At 37.7% G+C, this 20,592-nt stretch overlaps 1 pseudogene; it reads right to left on the bottom strand.

The window, feature by feature from the left end:
* Window positions 1-17,201: 17,201 nt before the first annotated feature.
* Window positions 17,202-20,476, bottom strand: LOC105037144 (F-box/kelch-repeat protein At5g15710-like; annotated as a pseudogene).
* Between the last annotated feature and the right edge of the window lie 116 nt (window positions 20,477-20,592).

Below are 20,592 nucleotides of genomic sequence, written 5' to 3'. Positions count from 1 at the left end.
AAGAAGAGGAAGAGAGAGAAGAGGATAGGAAAAGAGGGGACGATGTTGTCGGATGGTTGGTGGTGGCTCATTGAGGCCGTTGGAGAGCCATGGAGGCATCTGTGGCTCCGTGTCATCGGATAGGACATTTAATCGAGAGAGATAGAGAAAGAGGGGGAGTGAGGGTACTGGAGAGAGGCACAATTGATGGAGAGACTGCTGATGGTGGAGAGGCGCATGGTGTTGGGTGGCCACCATGGCCAACCGATAGTGGAAAAGATGTGATAGAGCCGCGGCTACAGAATAGGGACGACTGTTCCTATTCATTATGTCTTTTTTTATAAAACGATAAATAGTGAAGCTGGCAAACTGATTGTTGGCTTCACTGTAATCAAGATTTTTTAAAAAAATTTCATGAAACAGAAGCGATCGCCTTTGTTCCACGCTCGCAGAGTCACGCACCGTAATTTCACTGTCTGGCAGCCAGCAGAGACCCTCTAACAACCTCTCTGCTGGTTTTTCCTCCCTCCTTTTCTTTTCCTCTACCCCCCTCTCTATCTTTTTCTCTTGATCATGATTTGGTGGAGGAAGCGGACACCTTGGTGGCCCTTTGAGCGGGCTCGTGGCCTGCCTGTGCCCACTGCCAGTGTCTCCTCCAGCCACCCTTCCCTCCCTCCCCCCTTCTCCCTCCCCCTCCTCTCTTTCTCTCTTTTCCTCTCCAGTTCTTTTATTCGCTTCTTTGTCGATTCGCACTGGTCCGGTCCGATATGGATCTGTACCGACTTATACTGCTGGCTAGCTAGCACAAGTCTCGATATCCATTCCATGGATCTTGCTTTCTAAGTTGTGCATGCATATTTTGTTTTCAATTTTCAGACTCATATACAAGGTGGCCGTGGTGCACTTAGGTTGTTCCATTATGCCTTAGGTGTCATGAGTTTGAAATACAAAAATAGCCTCACTACATGTGGCGGTAAGCAAGATTCACCGACTCGAAACCGAACCCCATACCAACTGGCCAGTAGTATGAGTCGGTATGCCCCCATACTAGATCATATTAGGCCAAAACTATCACGAAAAGGAGGCAAAATCAGGGAGAAAAAAAGGGAGGGGGGAGGGAGGGAGGGAGAGGCAGGGAATGAAAGAGAAGCTAGCGGAGATGCTGGCGGTGCCCATTGGAGGGCTGTGGAGGCCCTCAGAGGGCCGTCGAGGTCTTCAGAGCTCTGAAATCCTCTACAAGAAAGATAGAGAGAGGGGGAGGGAGAGAATGGAGGGAGGGGGAGGTCACCAGAGGCAAAAATCTATTCATAAATGCTATGTCATCCCTATTTTGAGCCCACGGCATCCCGAGTGGACTTCTACAGTCCGCTAGCTACGGTGGCCTCCTTGTTGCCTTTCTCTTCCTCCATTTCTCTCCCTCTCCTTCTCTCTCTATCTCATTCTCTAATCTCTCTCGTAGAGGACCATAGAGCCCCGAAGGCCTCGACGGGCCATTGCCGGTCTTTCCATCTCCTTTCCTCCCCTCTCTCTCTCCCTCTCTTCCTCTCTTTCCTTCTCCCTTACTCCGTTTTTGCTGGCATTCCGAATTAAATGCTTGAATCGCATCGGTTGGCTGCCGGTATAGTTTGGCATACTTTGAATTGTCTGGTTCGGGGCCGTTTGATATTTCTGTAAGGCTGTATATATATGACCTTTCAAAGTCCTTGCAATGGTGGGAGCCTCATGCACTAGGATGCCCATTTTAGACTCACTTTTCCACTTGTTTGGGATGCAAATTAAGTTAGATTTTTAACCACATTGTTTTAGCAAGAACTCAATAACATAGAAACCATTATAAGCATATTGGAGGCCCCCGCTGGTTTAGGTGCTTTAGATAAAAATTTGTCTTAGGTGTTCATCATATAAGTCAGGCACAATGGGGTAAACAGCCTAAAAAATACACTTTTTTGATTGCATGGTTGTGATTATGTTGGATGGGTCAATAGTGGTCCACATTACTATAGCTAGGAGGAAGGGATGGAGAGACAAAGATGCTCAAAAGCATGAAGGTGAAGATCATATATTACCATTTGTCTTTACAGGTCCATATTAATGTCATTTGCCTCTGGAGGTCCATGTTACCATAGCTAGGAGGAAGGTGTAGAGAGAGAGAGAGAGATACTTGAAAGTATCAAGGTGAATGTCACAATAGTAAGCTTGGTGTTTTATGTTCTTATATGAGTTTGAATCTTGCTGCTCAACTAGAAGTATTAATACTTAATTGGTTTTCACTATATAAATGACTACTCATCTATAGATGGTGAGCCTTGGCGCAATGATAAAATTACTTAATTATGACCTAAGTGTCACAGAATTGAAATGTGAAAATAGCTTTTCCACACACAAGGGTAAATTTGTGTACTTCTAACCCTTCTCAAACCCCACTATGGTGGGTGCCTCGGTCACCATTTTCTAAATGATTATTTATCTGTCCTTTTCTTTATTTCTTTTTCTATAATTTTGTATTTCATATCGATAATTTCATACCTTAAGAATGAGATTTCATTCTAAGGTGAGTCACAAGTTGAAAGGCCTGGGATATCTCCAAAACCATGACATTAACCTTGTACTACTTGTATATCCCCAGGGAGTTCATTGAAATAGTTGTTATGTTATTACATATATATCATGGGTTCTTAATTAATTGATGTAATTTAGCTGTTATCTAGACATAATTATTGTCAATAACACAAATATAATTTCAGATTTCTATATCAACACAAAAATAGTTTTTTATTTTGTGAATAGCGTAATGCTGCTGTTTTTTTTTTTTTTTACGGCTATTATTAATGATAGCCATTATAACAGCAGCTAATCTGGTCCAACATAAACCTATTCCAAGTCTAGACTCTGCAAATAACAGCCATTATCTTGGTTATAACGGTAAATAATGGTTTTGTGACATGGGGATCATGCCTAGTTGTGAAGTATTCTTGTGACCTCATTTTTTTGATTTTTTGAATAGTAGCCTTATAAATGCGTTGCAGCATTACCTAATGTACATGAATGTCTGAAACATGAAGTTTAAAGATTTGGGATGCCGTCCATATATGTTATGGACATTCAACTGTGGAGAATAAATGCAGTTTATTACTCAAGTTGAAATGAGTCATGACTTTGCTAATAGACTACATTAAAATTTATAAACCTTTCCAGCTTCCAGTTTCCAGTTTCTTTTATTTTATGAGGAACATATAAATTTTAGAATATACACACTTTTTCAGGGTTCTGCCTGTTCATTGCTGAAATTCTTCCATGTGTATGAATTTTAGATTCTGAATTCCATAATGAACATTCTCCTCTACTTCATGCTATTAATTTAGTAACTTCATTTGTTTATATCTCTACTTTCTTAACCAGAGAGAAGATTCCACTAGAGATTCTGATGACTCAGGTATGTATCCGAGTCTGATCACTTTAGTAGTTTTAGAGATATTAGCAGGCTGCTATTCCTTTATTGATTTTGTTGATTGTGTCACGTATCATACCGCATACAAGATAAGCAATATGCTTGCCTCAATCAAGCAAACTCATAACTATATGAGATCTATGGAGCACGGACATGGATATTCGATTAGTGGATATAGTATGTATATCACAAGATACGAATTTGCCAATATGAAAAAAAAGGACATTATATGGCTGTGATATGGAAATTAAATAAGTATATATTTTTTACATCATATAAAGAAACATAGTAAATTATGACAGCACATAGCCCATAGTCTAAATGGTAACATCAACATCAGAAAACTCTGATATTTAATCATTATTCAAATCGTTAGACCACAATCTATACTCCACAACAATATCAAAATCACACACTCTGAATTTACAAAGGTATTTATTATTTAAAGTATCTTGGCTGTATGAAAGTTTCCACTTTCAAGAGTTTTTTTTGGTACCTAGTGGGTGCAGACATAACATGCAATTTAAAGTATCCATGTTTACCATACAAGAAGAAAGAACAAAATGATAATAAGAGTGTCTCTTAACTTGATGGCCCTGTTTTCTGTATTCTGTAGGTTAGCCACTATTATAGCTTTTATCATACATGTGATAGTGGTGAGAAGATAGTTTGTTGAAGCCGGGTAATCCATGCTTGCTTTATAGATAGTTTGCTTAACGCATGTTCCCTTTTCTTTTCCTGCTATTTGATTTTGGTGGTTGGCACTTTTAATGGTGGACACCAGATTAAATAGTATGCTACTGGTTTTATTGTACCATGTGGATGGGTGATAAAAAATTGGCCTTCCCTATGTAATTAATTTTAATGGTACCTAGCTTTGAAGGTTGGCTATTGCATTGGTTCAAATTCTTGAGTAATCCATATTATATGGGATAGTAGTGGAATAAAAATTGACTGTCCCTTGTTCGAAATGTATTGGGACTCAGTTTGCAAACCAAGTAACTCAATTGTGGTGTGATGTCAAAAGAAAATACAATTTTGATGTTTCTTAGGTGGAAATGTTTCATGGAACTAGGTCAAACCTTAAATCATCAAATGTTTATGAACTGTAAATGGAATATAAATTTGATGGTGCCTGTGTCACAAGTTTAGTCCAAACTCATGACTATCCTAGGTACTTTTTGGACTATTAAGGACATCCTATTTGATTCTTCTTGGTTCTAGAACCAGCTCACGTCTGTGGATTACCTAAAGGGACTAACTTTTTGGCATGAACTACCTTCTAAATTCATAGTTTTGCTAATTTCATGTGTATATTTACGATCTTTCAATTTGTCTACTGTAGATGAAAATTTGACTTGTGGATTGAATCAGGATAGTTAATTGATCATTTTGCTGCTGAAACTGATAAGATCATCCCTAGGATCGAAATGCCAGCCAGTCCATGCCATGGTGTGCCCGTCTATGTTGTGCTAGGGGTGTGTTGCATGTGCTGCATTTTGGACCTGCACCATGTGACCTCCACCCTTGGATTTTTGCTTGTTTCTGCCAATGCAGAGAGAAAATGTTTTAGGATGAAACTAAAACTAGAACTGAACAAATGATCAAGCCATGTCAATGAGTAGTCATTTAATTGTTTATTTTCTAATCTCTAGCATCAATGCTTAGAGGGAAGAATGTATTAAGTTAGAACTTAAAACTAAAAGAACTTACTGTTGAAAATATAAAAATTTATTAAATATATGAGTATTTCTGAAGCACCTCACCAAGATACATATGAATAAAAAATTCAACAAAGAAAATTTTTGAACAGGAAAAAGGACCAATTGAAGAGAAATCTAAAACGATAATTTTTTTTTCCAGAAACAAAAGTTAAAAGTCTAACAGAAACAATCCAATTTTTAAAGAAATATTAGTGAGATAATAGTGCTTTTGTGCATCGTTTTCTAGAAGAAATGCAATTTAAAAAAAAACTTCTTCACAAAATATTGTATAAAACATATATATTTTTTTGTGTCTACGTGTGTCCTTTTTCTATCCTTTTACCGACTCAGAAGCTTGGATACATCTCTAAATCTGGTCCTGACAGTGTATGTCCATGCAACATTTGTTAAGACCTTTTTGACTAGTTGATTAAATTCATCAAACTTTTATGACTTGATATTTGAAAAAGAAGCTCATAATGGCTTTCTTTTGAATTTGGTGCTTCAATTGTCTTTATTTACTTCTTGTTCTAACCATGAAATGTTTCTTTGTTACAGTCGAACTAGCTCCTGGAGCTGATTCTGAAGCATTTGATGTTGCTAGAGAGTGTTTGCAAGAAGTGTTTAAGGTCAATTCATCCACCACTGCTGATAGGAATACTGCCTGGTTTATTATTAGACCTATTCTCTTCATAGGAAGCTGGTGAACAGCATAGTCTGAGATCAGATTTGGACTCTGTTGCAAAATCCTGTGCCACCTCATCTTCCCAAAGAATTGAAGATTCCAAAACTTTAAAAGCATCAGCTGTCAGTTTTCCACTCCTTCACCAAGTGCTGCATATCTTTGATAAATATATGCTAAAGTATATCTTTTTATCGGTTAATTATAAGTTTTTTTTACCTATTTTATGTGCTGCTACTTTTGTTGCTAACTGGTTTCCTCTTTACTGTTTGATATTAATTTAAGTTTAATGTGTTTCTTACCTTATCTACTGAATTTATTTTGAAAGTTAAACACATCCATTGATTATGTTTTATAATAAGTTATACATTTTCCTTTATCTTTCTTTGACTATTGGTATTTGGTATAGCATAACAAGATGTAAAGAGGAATGGTAAAGAGAAAAACTTGCCTTTTCCGCAAGGTGATGAAAAGGTAACTGAGCTTACCAAGAAAGGGATTACAAAAATAATTTCTGTTACAAAGGATAAAGAAAATAGATGTAACTATAGAAAATTCTATCCGAGAATCATGAGACATCTGCATTTTGAGCTCTCTTTTGTAGACAAAAATTATTCAGATTTAAAAACTTATTATTTTTCAGTTACAAGCTTGACATTTAAAGATTCTCGCTCTAGTCTTTCTGCTCCACTGCAAATAAGAAGATATTACGTATTTTCTGAATGCTGTTTTTGAATTAGGGATATTTTTGAGTTATCAATATGCCCAATTGGCCAAACACCATATAAGGGTGATTCTGTATAAGACCATTTATGTTTTATATTTATAAAAAGAAGAAAAAAGGGGAAAAGCACTAGGCACGAAACTGCTATTATACGTAATCAACGTTGTAACTTCTGCATCTACGTCCTCTAACATCCTTAAGCAATGTATACTGCTATAATCGAAAATATTTTTCAATTCCGCATGGTTTGTTGAAACATCCTGAATCGGACGGTTCAGGGTGTTTCGAGCCATACCGTCTGCAAATCAAGATGGTTTGGCCTTCCCAATCAGAACACTAGAAGAGAGAGAGGGAAGAAGAGGAAGAGAGAGAGAGAAGAGGATAGGAAAAGAGGGACGATGTTGTCGGATGGTTGGTGGTGACTCATTGAAGCCATTGGAGGGCCATGGAGGCATCTGTGGCTCCGTGTCATCGGATAGAACGTTTAATCGAGAGAGATAGAGAAAGAGGGGGAGTGAGGGTACTGGAGGGAGGTGCAATTGGCGGAGAGACTGCTGATGGTGGTGAGGCGCATGGTGTTGGGTGGCCACCATGGCCAACCAGTAGTACAAAAGATGCGATAGAGTTGCGGCTACAGAATAGGGATAGCCGTTCCTGTTCATTATGTTTTTTTATAAAACGATGATGTACAGTGAAGCTGGCAAATTGATTGTTGACTTCACTATAATCGAAATTTTTTAAAAAAATCTCATGAAATAGAGGCAATCGCCTTTGTTCCACGCTCGTAGAGCCACGCACCATAATTTTGCCATCTGGCAGCCAGCAGAGGCCCTCTGACAGCCTCTCTGCTAGCTTTTCCTCCCTCCTTTTCTTTCCCTCTACCCCCCTCTCTACCTTTTTCTCTCAACCGTGATTTGGTGGAGGAAGTGGATGCCTTGGTGGTGCTTTGACCGGGCCCATGGCCTGCCTGTGCCCATTGTCGATGTCTCCTCTAGCCACCCTTCCCTCCCTCCCCCTCCTCTGTCTCTTTTCCTCTCCGGTTCCTTTATTCGCTTCTTTGTTGAGTCGCACTGGTCCGATCGGTATGAATCCGTACCTACTTATACCACTGGCTAGCTAGCACAGGTCTCGATATCCATTTCACGGATCTTGCTTTCCAGGTTGTGCATGCATATTTTGTTTTCAGTTTTCAGACTCATATACAAGATGGCCATAGTGCACTTAGGTTGTTTCATTATGCCTTAGGTGTCATGAGTTCGAAACACGAAAATAACCTCACTACATGTGTTAGTAAGCAAGATTCATCGACTCGAAATCGAGCCCCATGCCGATCGGCCAGTAGTGTGAGTCGGTATGCCCCCATACTAGATCATATTAGGCCAAAACTATCACAAAAATGAGGCAAAATCAGGGAGAAAAAGAGAGAGGAGGGAGGGAGGGAGAGGCAGCGAATGAAAGAGACGCTAGCGGAGATGCTGGCGGTGCCCATTGGAGGGCTGTGGAGGCCCTCAGAGGGCCGTGGAGGCCCTCAGAGGGCCGTCGAGGTCTCCAGGGCTCTGCAATCCTCTACGGAAAAGATAGAGAGAGGAGGGAGAGAATGGAGGGAGGGGGAGGTCACCAGAGGCAAAAATTCATTCGTAGATGCCATGTCATCCCTATTTCGAGTCCACGACATCGCAAGTGGACTTCCACTGTCCGCTAGCCACAGTGGCCTCCTTGTTGCCTTTCTCTTCCTCCATTTCTCTCCCTCCCCTTCTCTCTCTATCTCATTCTCTAATCTCTCTCGTAGAGGACCATGGAGCCCCGAAGGTCTTGGTGGGCCATTGCTGGTCTTTCCATCTCCTTTTCTCCCCTCTCTCTCTCCCTCTCTTCCTCTCTTTCCTTTTCCCTTGCTCCATTTTTACTGGCATTCCGAATTGAATGCTTGAATTGCATCGGTTGGCCGCCGGTATAGTTTGGCATACCCTGAATTGCCTGGTTCGGGGCTGTTTGGCATTTCTGTAAGGCTGCATATGTATGACCCTTCAAAGTCCTTGCAATGGTGGGAGCCTCATGCACTAGGATGCCTATTTTAGACTCACTTTTTCACTTGTTTGGGATGCAAATTAAGTCAGATTTTTAACCACATTATTTTAGGAAGCACTCAATAACATAGAAACCATTATAAGCATATTGAAGGCCCCCGCTGGTTCAGGTGCTTTAGATGGAAATTTGTCTTAGGTGTTCATTATATAAGTTAGGCACAAGGGGGTAAACAACCTAAAAAATATACTTTTTTAATTGCATGGTTGTGATTATGTTGGATGGGTCAATAGTGGTCCATATTACCATAGTTAGGAGGAAGGGATGGAGAGACAAAGATGCTCAAAAGCATGAAGATGAAGATCACATATTACCATGTCTTTGAGGTCCATATTACTATCATCTGCCTCTAGAGGTCCATGTTACCATAGCTAGGAGGAAGGTGTAGAGAGAGAGAGAGGGAGATGCTCGAAAGTATCGAGGTGAATGTTACAATAGTAAGTTTGGTGTTTTATGTTTTTATATGAGTTTGAATCTTGCTGCTCAACTAGAAGTATTAATACTTAATTGATTTTCACTGTATAAATGACTACTCATCTATAGATGATGAGCCTTGGCGCAATGATAAGATTGCTTAATTATGACCTAAGTGTCACGGATTTGAAATGTGGAAATTGCTTTTCCGCACACAACTGACACAAGGATAAGTTTGTGTACTTCTAACCCTTCTCAAACCCCACTACGGTGGGAGCCTCGATAACCATTTTCTAAATGATTATTTATCTACCTTTTTTTTATTTCTTTTCCTATAATTTTGTATTTCATATCGATAATTTCATACCTTAAGAATGAGATTTCATTCTAAGGTGAGTCACAAGTTGAAAGGCCTGGGATATCTCCATAACTATGGCATTAACCTTGTACTACTTGTATATCCCCAGGGAGTTCATTGAAATAGTTGTTATGTTATTACCTATATATCATGGGTACTTAATCAATCGATGTAATTTAGCTATTATCTGGACATAATTACTGTCAATAACACAAATATAATTTCAAATTTCTATATCAACACAAAAATAGTTCTTTATTTTGTGAATAGTGTAATGCTGCTATTTTTTTTTTTAGGCTATTATTAATGATAGCCATTATAACAGCAGCTAATCTTGTCCTACATAATAAACCTATTCCAAGTCTAGACTCTGCAAATAACAGCCATTATATTGGTTATAACTGTAAATAATGGTTTTGTGATATGGGGATCATGCCTAGTTGTGAAGTATTCTTGTGACCTCATTTTTTTGATTTTTTGAATAGTAGCCTTATAAATGTGTTGCAGCATTACCTAATGTACATGAATGTCTGAAACATGAAGTTTAAAGATTTGGGATGCCGTCCATATATGTTATGGACATTCAACTGTGGAGAATAAATGCAGTTTATTACTCAAGTTGAAATGAGTCATGACTTTGCTAATAGACTACATTAAAATTTATAAATCTTTCCAGCTTCCAGTTTCCAATTTCTTGCATTTTATGAGGAACATATAAATTTTAGAATATACACACTTTTTCAGGGTTCTGCTTGTTCATTGCTGAAATTCTTCCGTGTGAATGAATTTTAGATTCTGAATTCCATAATGAACATTCTCGTCTACTTCATGCTATTAATTTAGTAACTTCATTTGTTTATATCTCTACTTTCTTAACCAGAGAGAAGATTCCACTAGAGATTCTGATGACTTAGGTATGTATCCGAGTCTGATCACTTTAGTAGTTTTAGAGATATTAGCAGGCTGCTGTTCCTTTATTGATTTTGTTGATTGTGTCACGTATCATACTGCATACAAGATAAGCAATATGCTTGCCTCAATCAAGCAAACTCATAACTATATGAGATCTATGGAGCACGAACATGGATATTCGATTAGTGGATATAGTATGTATATCACAAGATACGAATTTGCCAATATGAAAAAAAAGGACATTATATGGCTGTGATATGGAAATTAAATAAGTATATATTTTTTACATCATATAAAGAAACATAGTAAATTATGACAGCACATAGTGCATAGTCTAAATGGTAACATCAACATCAGAAAACTCTGATATTTAATCATTATTCAAATCGTTAGACCACAATCTATACTCCACAACAATATCAAAATCACACACTCTAAATTTACATCCATCATTAAATGGGCAGCATTCATTAAAGAAAGAAGAAATGACCTCCCTCGTGATCAATGGTATTTATTATTTAAAGTATCTTGGCTGTATGAAATTTTCCACTTTCAAGAGTCTTTTTTGGGACCTAGTGGGTGCAGACATAACATGCAATTTAAAGTATCCATGTTTACCATACAAGAAGAAAGAACAAAATGATAATAAGAGTGTCTCTTAACTTGATGGCCCTGTTTTCTGTATTCTGTAGGTTAGCCACTATTATAGCTTTTATCATACATGTGATAGTGGTGAGATGATAGTTTGTTGAAGCCGGGTAATCCATGCTTGCTTTATAGATAGTTTGCTTAACACATGTTCCCTTTTCTTTTCCTGCCATTTGATTTTGGTGGTTGGCACTTTTAATGGTGGACACCAGATTAAAGAGTATGCTACTGGTTTTATTGTACCATGTGAATGGGTGATAACAAATTGGCTTCCCTATGTAATTAATTTTAGTGGTACCTAGCTTTGAAGGTTGGCTATTGCATTGGTTCAAATTCTTGAGTAATCCATATTTTATGGGATAGTAATGGAATAAAAATTGACTGTCCCTTGTTCGAAATGTATTGGGACTCAGTTTGCAAACCAAGTAACTCAATTGTGGTGTGATGTCAAAAGAAAATACAATTTTGATGTTTCTTAGGTGGAAATGTTTCATGGAACTAGGTCAAACCTTAAATCATCAAATGTTTATGAACTGTAAATGGAATATAAATTTGATGGTGCCTGTGTCAGAAGTTTAGTCCAAACTCATGACTATCCTAGGTCCTTTTTGGACTATTAAGGACATCCTATTTGATTCTTCTTGGTTCTAGAACCAGCTCATGTCTGTGGATTACCTAAAGGGACTAACTTTTTGGCATGAACTACCTTCTAAATTCATAGTTTTGCTAATTTCATGTGTATATTTATGATCTTTCAATTTGTCTACTGTAGATGAAAATTTGACTTGTGGATTGAATCAGGATAGTTAATTGATCATTTTGCTGCTGAAACTGATAAGATCATCCCTAGGATCGAAATGCCAGCCAGTCTATGCCATGGTGTGCCCGTCTATGTTGTGCTAGGGGCGTGTTGCATGTGCTGCATGTTGGACCTGCACCATGTGACCTCCACCCCTTAGATTTTTGCTTGTTTCTGCCAATGTAGAGAGAAAATGTTTTAGAATGAAACTAAAACTAGAACTGAACAAATGATCAAGCCATGTCAATGAGTAGTCATTTAATTGCTTATTTTCTAATTTCTAGCATCAATACTTATAGGGAAGAATGTATTAAGTTAGAACTTAAAACTGAAAGAACTTACTGTTGAAAATATAAAAATTTATTAAATATATGAGTATTTCTTAAGCACCTCACCAAGATACATATGAATAAAAAATTCAACAAAGAAAATTTTTGAACAGAAAAAGGACCAATAGAAGAGAAATCTAAAACGATAATTTTTTTTTCCAGAAACAAAAGTTAAAAGTCTAACAGAAACAATTCAATTTTTAAAGAAATATTAGTGAGATAATAGTGCTTTTGTGCATCATTTTCTAGAAGAAATGTAATTTAAAAAAAAAACTGTAGATGCTTAAGAAGCATTTCTAATTAATTGTTGGTGCTAAAATTTCAATTACTATTACTAACAATCTTTCATTTCAAAGAGGTAATTGTGATATCCAGCCCAAATTGGCCCGAGATTGAAGATGCTGATCCACTTGACCGGCTTAGCCACGAGCATTATAGCTGCATGAATTTTAAAGCAGCAAAAAAAAAAAAAAAAGTAAAAAAGAAGAGAGGGCAATGGAAGTCTTCATCCTTGATTTCTCTATTTAAAGTGAAGAGGGCTTTCCATCCCTTTTCATCGTAGATTTAAAATGATGAGAATTTGACCGAACTTCGTCCGGACAATCTCTGCCACCACCATGGCCAAATAATGTCGGAAAGCCAGATAAGAGATCGGCAAACTTTAATTGATCCTCTGCCTATTCCTTAGCCTTAAGATCATAGATTCTTGTCTGCTATCATTAGATTTTTTTTTTTTTTTTTTTTAATTTTGAAATTGAGAGCCTCCGGGTTTTCTCTTGTTTTTCCGTTATTTTCTTTGATTTTTCCAGTTGTTTACCGGCCCCAATTTGTCAAAATGAGGAACCCCTGGCTGTGCCGCCGTGGCCCATACTCTCGGCCACCATCTTCGGTTAGTGCTCTCTCCTGTTCTGGGAAAGAAGGGCAAACCAAGATCCCCTGTTGTGCCAAGGAATTGAGCTCGCAGCGACATTCATGGGTTGGATTGCATATTTAAATCCCAGGCAAAATTGTCCAAAAATTTGAAACTTCGTCATTCCTGTGTAGAAAACGAAGAATTGAAGAAGTCCAAATCAAAAAGAAAGTGGCCTTCATCAAATAAACAATGAATAAATAAAGTGGGCCTTCTCTGCAAAGTTCTCTTGTTTCTTTGAATCTTTAGCATCTAGAAAACAAAATGACACTACAAACTGATGGTTGCTCAATGCCCCAAATTCATTTCCATACATCTATTTCGGTTCTTGTCGATCAAATTTTCCATGCAGATAAGATGATTCCAGAAGAACTGGGGAATGGATCCCGCTTACATCCCCAATAGGAAATCTTTCGACCGTGCAGTTGAGGGACAACTGCTGTATTCTTTAAATTACTACTTATCTTGCTCGGATGGATCTATGCAGCGGGAGAGAGGTGGTCGGCGAATGGGATGAGGTAGAGGTCGTCGGGATTGCAGCGGAGGGAGGAGAGGAAGGTGGGTGAGCGGATGGTGGAGCGCCAGGAGCGGGAGACGCACTGGCAGCGGGCGAGGGTGGAGACGGGGAGGAGGGAGAGAATGGATTCTTGGATGTCGAGAGGGAGGAGGTCCCACGGGAAGAAGGGGGCCGGGTCTTGATCCGATTTGGAAGATTGCTCCATTTCCATTGGGTCTTGATCGGATTTGGAAGATTGCTCCATTTCAATTGGAGGGATCTTCGGTTGAAGGCTGCGCAGCGTTCGTTTCTGCAAATAATCTTTCCAGGTAATATGTCATATTTATACCATAAAAACGAGGGATCATCTTTTTCTTTTTGAACGGAGTAAGAAAAAAAAATTAAAAATCCAAAACTATGGCAAATCCTACACGAAACTTATGAATATCATACATGTACGAGCATCTAATAAGCACACTGGGTAAGTTTCTAATATTTTTGAGAAAGAAGATGGGCTGCAAATTAACGGTTAGAATCTTGAATAGAATCAATGGTATCAATCAAACAAAAATTTAAACAAAAAATCTCCTAACAATAAATTGAATCCATAGATCAATATCGGATCGAACGAGTAGATTGTCTAGGCTTTTAGGAAAGTCAGTTTTAAAATCAACTCTACTTATCTATGTTTTATTAGGGCTGAAAATAAATGAGATACGTATCGAATTTTAGTATATTCATATTTATATTTATTTTATTTAACGAATATGAATATGGATATTAGTTGAATATAAAAAATTATATTTATATTTATTTTAAATGGATATAAATATAAATAAAAAATTGAAAGTATATATAAATATGGATCTAAATCGAATAATAAAAGTTTTTAATCACAGAATCAAAGATATTATTAAGTGAGTGATAAATCAAATTAATAATATATTAATATGATCATTCATTTATTCAGATTGGGTCGAATAATTGAGTTGAGTTGGGCTTAGTTTGTTAGAGTTTAAGGGTGAAAATTTAAAATTTTTCTTTCCTTCAAAATTTTTTAAAAGTTTTATCTTGTTTTATCTCATATTGGAAAGGAATAATTTTTTTTTAATGCTTATATATATATATTTTAATTTTTTTGGATTAAAGAGGAAAATGGGCATGCGTGCAAAAATATGGTACCGCACACGTGAGTGATGGTACTAGTCATTTTCGATTGTGGTCAATTGATCAAAATGTCCTATTTCTGCTTCTTAAATTCTGCAAGCTAATCCAATCATACTCTAAGTCAAATTCTTTGTTCTTATTCTCATCATATTATTTATATGAGTCATCGCTTCGATAACATTCTTTGGGAAGGACTCTTTGTAACATAGTTTGGGTTGGATTAGAGAGATGCTCGGGTCTAGTTTAGGTAGGATTCTAGGTCTCATACTAAACCCAAGCCCACTTATGATTGTCCTAAGTTCTCTTCTCTCTTGTTTAGGATTGGCAAAATATGATCCAATCCGTCAATCCGATCCGTGTTCGATTTATCATAAATAGATTTGGATTTAGACTAAACGAATTTGAATAATAAACGGATCGATCTATTTAACTCATTTAACAATTGGATCGGATTTAGATGTTAAATATCTGATCCGTTTAACCCACTTAATATTCAGGTCAGGTTGAGTCATATAACTCATTTAACCTGTTTAACCTATTTTTTATCCATTTAATCCGATCTGTTTAATCTGTTTAATCTATTTAAGATTTGTTTAACTTGTTTAAAATTTATTTAACATATTTCTGATCCATTTAATCCAATCTATTTAATCTATTTAATCCATGTAATCTAATTTAATTTATTTAATAAATAAATTAAATGAGACCGATCGAATTATCTATTTTATAAATAGATTGAATTTAAATTTAAAATTTTAATTTATTTAATAAATAAATTAAATTTAAATTGATGATTTTTTTATTCGCTCCATTTATGATCCGTCCTAATCCGATTGCCATCCCTAGTCCTATTGTTCTCTCGCAACCAAGGCGTTAAAGAACCATCCATCTCGTCCACTCGACTTCGATCTCCCCTCTCCTCTCCACCATCATCCCAAGATTTTCTTGCTTCCTCCCTCCCTTCCCTCTTCTCCTCCATCAATCGATCGATGTGGATCAATCTCACCTTATTCTCTCACCTTCACCTCGAAATAGAAAACCCTAGAGATGATCGGCACGATCCTCCCCCTACCGACCTCGCCCTCCGATGGCAACCTTGGCCCCACTCCCCCTGCCCAAATCTCCGACGAGAACGAGGATGACAAGAAGTTCGGAGGCCGGCCAGTCGCCCACCGCCTCGATGCCGGTGGCAACCCACATGAGAAGCCTTGTTCTGGCAGTAGTTCTAAAGAAACTTTTTGTGCATCGTGGGTGGTTTAGAAAATTTGACATCGAGTGTACCGCTTTATGTGATTGGTTCACATAGCCACTGCTTTTCAATATGCATTTAATGTTTGCAGTTTCGTTTTTTCGTTTAAAAATTTTGTATGACGAAAATATTCTTATCTTTTGAAAAAAATTATGACATTATGTGGCATATTATGACTTCCTATATGCAGGATGTCATAATATGGTCTAGAAAATTATGACAACCTATATATATTATAGCATCCTATGTCAAATTATGACTTTCTGTATGCAGAATGTCATAATATAATTCAGGATGTCATAATATAGCTCAGGATATCATAATATAGAAAAGATATTTTTGTTCTAACGTATATTTAACGCTTACAGTTTTACTTTTTTATTTGAAAATTTTAAATGGTGAAGATACATCTGTATTTTGAAAAAAATTATGACATCCTACATTATATTATGATATCTTATGGATAAAAAATATGATTTTTTGAATGCAGGATGTCATAATATGAATATAAGATACCATAATTTGTTCAAAAAAAATAGGCATTTTCGTCATTCAAAATTTTAAACGAAAAAATAAAGCTGTGGATATTAAATGCTCATTGAAAAATAATGACTATGTGGATCAATCGGATAAGACAGTGCACTGTACATCGGATTCTCTACATCGCCCACGGTGCACAAAGAATTTTCCTTTACTTTAGTTCTTGCCCAAACTTGGAGCAATAGTGTTAGAAGCAGGCAGGCCTTGGAGCCAGCTGGTGCAGCCGGTTTGGAATGCTTGCACTTTTAACATCTTCTGAACAAATTTAGGATCCTTGGAGCCCTAGGATGTCCTTAGGAGGTGAGAGTATAGTTTGCATGCATGATGCGATGGAACTACTACATCTTCCATATATTCTCACAGGTTTCCTGAATTGATGCAAGTCATGGTCTAAATAAAATGGCATATCATCAAAAGACCTGTTTGAACTGCGGAACCTAATCTTGCCCCGAGTTTCATAAGATGGTATCATCTTGAAGTTAAAGTATGTCTTAAAAAATCATATACCAAAAGCAAATTCAAAAGAAGCTTCTACCTAGCATCACGTGCAACTTAGCATGCTAATCTAAATGGGAATGCAAGTTTTGACAAATGCAGGATTATGGATGCAAATATATGTGCATTAATATCGATATGAACATTCACAGCATATATCCATCGGTGAATGCATGAATTTTTATAAGTTGTGTTTTTGACTAAATCATGTAATTATTTCAATAACTATGTCAAGCTATGTTAGTCCTCTTCTTTGCTCACATACTAATCATGTAATTATAAGGTTGAGTCCACATTCTAAATATGAACTTCTTCAAGTCAAACATGGACAACCCCAGTATTTAGCAAAAGTAGTAACGGTGAGACAACTTGCTGTTCATCTACCACTTCAGTCACATCTGAAGGCCCCTTCTCTGCATGATCGACAAAGGATATAATGATATCAGCCAACGCCAACCATTTTTCGGACAAAGGAGAAGCTAAGTAGAGGCAGTGGGCCAGCGAAAGAGTGGTTCAGGTGACCACATGATCAACTAAAGATATATAATGTCACTCGGATCCTTTATCATCTGTGACATTAATCATATACAAGAACGAATCAGTATCACAGATGGCTAATATTTACAAACGAAAACAAGAACAAATTCAAAATTATTAATTGAACTCATTGCCAAGCCCTAACTGTATGGTTCGGAAGCATCATGATTCGTCGCTTTTTTCAGATGAAATAAGCAAGCATGCATGTAGAATAGTACTCCGGATAGAGTTGTCATTTGATATTGCTTGTCATGGTTGGTTCAGGCAAAACAACTGAAAGTTGGCAATGTTATGGCAAACAATTACAACGAATGGAATAGAGAAAGTCCGTATATTCCTATGAACTTTGCTTTTTTTTTTTTTTTTTTTTAGAACAAGAAAATCAGATACTATATGGAACATATTGCAGAATGACAAAGATAACGGAATAATTCCTCAGGGTAACAGATGTTGTACCATACAAAGATATGTATATGGAAATGGACAAAAAGAGTAATCAGTTTTGACCATCTTAGTTGAGACAGGTTATGCCCATGGCCTTGGACAATAAAAGTATTCCAGAGTCTTGATAATAAGCAATCGGTTACGACAAAGAAATATGACTAGAAAATGATAAAATAAGTAGGAATAGTAATGGATCGGATATAGATCGGATCAATCTATATTCATACCCATACCTATTTTGTAAGTAAAAATTTTATATTCGTATCTGTCCCATGTCCGTTTCGGATCAGATCAAGTAGAGATACGATTGGATCAGATTAGTTACATGTATATAATATAAAATTATTATAATATATCCTTATGTTTAAGGTAGATAATGATATATCTTTATGTTTGTGGTGTTAAAGTGTTAAATTCATCTCACCCACATTCTATCTACAAACATCTAACTTTTTCCGTGTGGTAACATCAACTTTCCCAAAATTTTAATAAAATTAAAATTGCAGACCAAACCATAAAAATTTCAAGGATAGATAGGAGATAGCTCATCAGTCATAAGAATATGTCTAGAAAAAAAAATCTTTCGGTGATGGTTCCCCAATAAATCAGATGAATCGACCTCCTATTGCTACCTTCAATTCTGCATTTCTAAAAATGCTGCCTGATATCATGATTTTTTCCAACTTTAAATAATTCTATGAGGTTTAAAATCTTTCAAGTAATCTCATCCATAATTGATGTTGGTTAACAGGGCAAGCTGATCAAACAAGTGAAAATATTAAATTTGAATGGCATGTTGGTTCCAGTTGGGCTGGCAAAAATACAAGTTGACTACCAATGCGGATAAATAGCATCAACTAAAAATCTTTCAAGTAACTTCACCCACCAAACAATTGTAAATACGATCACGTGGAATATGGTACCACAAATTTTTTTTTTTGCTCTCATAAAACACTGCCTACGTTCGAATAATTTGAGGCAAGGAAATCTGAATAATTTTTATCGAATCCATCGCTATCAGCAACCTCATAATATATTTTTTTTGCATGCCTCAAACCAAAAAGGAAAAAAAAATTCAAGTGTTTTTCTAGACCAACCAAAATTTAGATGAATATAAAATATTAAAAATATAAAAGATAAATAAAAAATTAAGAAAATGATAAAACATAAAATAATCTTTCTATATTTATATGAACCCAAATAATAACAAAGAAATTAATTCACAATATATATTACCCTCTGTATGCCTTCCCATCGATCCTTTCAGCGGATAGATACGTGGCTCCATCGCATGCCCAAACCAAAACCTTCTCTCCCTAGGGATTGCATCACACGGCAGCGGCCACCACCATCTCCTCGCAGGCAAATCAAACATCAACACAGTACCATCCCGCTTGTTGAAGAAACAAACAATCCCCTCCGTGCTACCGTCGAGAAAGAAAAATCGAGCCTGCGACCTCTAAATCTTCTGAAAAATCGATTAGGCATGAAGTAGATCGACCTCCATTTTTTCTTCGGTAAATCGAGCTCCCAAATCCTAATCGTAGCAATGCATCCCACCTTTTTCACGCCCCCAACCAAGAACAATCTATCTTCATAATCCAAGATATGGGAATGAACAACCGGCGGCATCGCCACGTCTACGAGGTTCCAATCGCCCCGATCGGATCGAAGGTCAATAGATGATTGGGCCCTTGGCTGAGGACGAACAATAGGCCGTCCAAGAACACGGCGCTGCCGAGACCCAAAAATTTGCGGGGAAGCTGGCCCTTGAGCTCCCACCGGCCGGAACGGGAGTCGAAGACCCGGGACTCGAGGGATCGGTCCAGCTAGCGGCGACGATCTTGTACTGGGCCGCGGGGAATTCATCGATGAGAGCGATGACGTGGGGTGCGAAGACGTACTCCATCTCGGGAAGAAGGGCGATAGTGGCGCCGGAGAAAAGGTTGCGGACGGCGAGGCGGCTGTGGTCGTCCAAGCCCACGAGGAGGCAGCCATCGGAGGCGATGGGGAGGAAGAAGGGGTGGAGGCGGAGTCTGAACCAGCGGTCGCGGGAGGGCTGGTAGGCGGCGGGGGAGAGGTGGTCGGCTAATGGGATGAGGTAGAGGTCGTCGGGATTGCGGCGGAGGGAGGAGAGGAAGGTGGGTGAGCGGATGGTGGAGCGCCAGGAGCGGGAGACGCACTGGCAGCGGGCGAGGGTGGAGACGGGGAGGAGGGAGAGGATGCATTCTTGGATGTCGAGGGGGAGGAGGTCCCACGGGAAGAAGGGGGCCGGGTCTTGATCGGATTTGGAAGATTGCTCCATTTCCATTGGGTCTTGATCGGATTTGGAAGATTGCTCCATTTCGATTGGAGGGATCTTCGGCTGAAGGCTGCGCAGCGTTCGTTTCTGCAAATAATCTTTCCAGGTAATATGTAATATTTATACCATAAAAACGAGGGATTTTCTTTTTTTTTTTTTTCTTTTTCTTTTTGAACGGAGTAAGAAAAAAATAAAAAATTCAAAACTATGGCAGATCCTACACGAAACTTATGAATATTATACATATACGAACATCTAATAAGCACACTGGGTAAGTTTCTCATATTTTTGAGAAAGAAGATAGGCTGCAAATTAACGGCAAGAATCTTGAATAGAATCAATGGATCAAAAAAAAAAAAAAAATCTCTAATAGG

This window comes from Elaeis guineensis, chromosome 1 (genome assembly GCF_000442705.2).
Source record: "Elaeis guineensis isolate ETL-2024a chromosome 1, EG11, whole genome shotgun sequence".
Lineage (NCBI taxonomy): Eukaryota > Viridiplantae > Streptophyta > Magnoliopsida > Arecales > Arecaceae > Elaeis > Elaeis guineensis.
The sequence above is the reverse complement of the archived record's forward strand: the minus strand, read 5'-3'. Positions and strand labels throughout refer to the sequence as shown.